A 1,988-nucleotide genomic window follows, 5' to 3' on the forward strand; every position below is an offset into this window, starting at 1 on the left:
TTCCAGGACAGCCAGGGCTACACAGAGAAACCCTGTCTCAGGAAAAAAAAAGAAGACATCAGGTTGAATTTTTTTATTGAAATCTGGCTGTTAATATAATTCAGGTAGCAGAAAGAAAAGAACGAGATCAGCAAGATGGACAGGTAGAGAACTGCTAACAGGTTTTCAGACTAGGTTTTAGGGGTGGTTCTGCCCAGGTCACATGGAGGCTTATGGGGAGGGTTTTTTTCCTCTCTCCTATATTTCCTTTCAAGATTACTTAGAAAGAAAGCACATACGGTTAAGATGACAAATAGCATTTTTACATAGATTATAAAAACATTTACTAAAGAAAAGAAAAAAATGGCTAAAAATAAAACAATATCAGAGAATTTTGTAAGCAGGTGATGCTTTAATTTATCTAAAGTTTTCTATTTTTTTTTTCCTGCAAAGAGCAAGCAAAGTGGGTTCTTTTCTCATTTTCATGTTTAAGCCTAAGCACATGACATTCTTTATTTTATCTTCAAATTTTAAATGAAAGATTATCATTCATAAAACATCCTGGTCTTAGGATGGTAATGGTAGATGTAGATACATTCTAAATGTTACTTTCCAACCATGACAAAGCTGCACTGACCTACTCAGAGCTCAAATGACCTATGAATGACCTATGACCATTTCAAATGACAGCCAGTGCATTTGAAAGCATGGCATCTACGTTTCTGCCCATACACCCCTGGAATCCAGGCAACTGAGCCTAAACTTTGACCTCTGCTTTGTCACTGCTGAGATTCTTCTTAGGTTGTATTTGACAATCTAAGCTTAGGTCTTCAATAACAGGACCATAATGACATGCCTGCTAGGATTCCTTGTGCTTTTGTTCTTCACCTAGTCTCAAAAGGACTACGATTATTGGCATGCCTTTCACTTGGTTGAAACACCTCTGAATTATTACTTAAAGATTTTCAATTTTTTTGCTAAAATAGATTATTTTTGTTACAATTTTTCATTATAGAAGATTGTTGAAAAGATACCATTTTTTCTAATTTAAAGATTAAATATTTAGCCATAGTCTACATATTAGAAAGTAAACTGACCAATACACGAGTTTACCTCAAATTTAGTAGCTTATAAATGAATTCTAAAATTTCAAATGGAATTACCCCAGACCTTGAGCAAATCCTTAGATATCTCATATGAACAACAGAAAGATGAGATGAGTTAATCTTTTAACTTATTTACTCTTTATGTAGTACCTACATCATATCTAATAGCAAGCTCTGACCAAGATTGTCATAGTCTTTTTCCCCATACATGTTGTTTTTTTTCCTCTCAGAAAAACTATTAGTATTTTAAATACTAATACATCTATAATACTTACATAACACCTAGGCAGCAATTCTATTCCTAGGCATTTATACCAAACAGGTAACTGTACTGGTGCACAATTGAGAATGCCCAAAAGGTTCTGAGCCAATTTTTAAAATGGCAAAATAGTGTGAGCAACCTAAACACCTATTGGAAGACTGATAAATCATTAGTATATTCAACTCATACAGTACAACATTAAATAATGGTCCAATATAACAATAAGCATCTATGTATGTTAATGAAGATGTCCATAATATAATATTAAGTGCAAAACTACTTAGGAAGTTCATTTACATTTTATACACATAAACATTAAAACAGTATGGAATATATTATCCATCTAACAATGTCAAATGAAATTAGAAGAAAATAGTGTATTATAATTACTTAAGCTCACTGTATGACCTCAAATTATGGCTCTACCTATTTCTAGTTGGGATAATCTGACCTAATAATCCCTACGCATTTTAAAATTTTTTTTATTATTATTTTCTTTATTTACATTTCAAATGCTATCCCGAAAGTTCCTTATACCCACCCCCCCTCCTCCCCTACCCACCCACTCCCACTACTTGACCCAGGCTTTCCCTTGTGCTGGGTCACATAAAGTTTGCAAGACCAAGGGGCCTCTCTTCCCA

The 1,988-nt window shown here is 33.8% G+C and overlaps 1 protein-coding gene across 1 annotated transcript in view; it reads left to right on the plus strand.

Moving 5' to 3' along the window:
• The window catches only part of Iqcm (IQ motif containing M), a 352,279-nt gene that overhangs the window by 53,914 nt on the left and 296,377 nt on the right, over positions 1-1,988 (plus strand). The gene's annotated exons all lie outside the window — the stretch shown is intronic.

Source organism: Mus pahari, chromosome 20, assembly GCF_900095145.1.
Source record: "Mus pahari chromosome 20, PAHARI_EIJ_v1.1, whole genome shotgun sequence".
In the NCBI taxonomy this organism is placed as follows: Eukaryota; Metazoa; Chordata; class Mammalia; order Rodentia; family Muridae; genus Mus; species Mus pahari.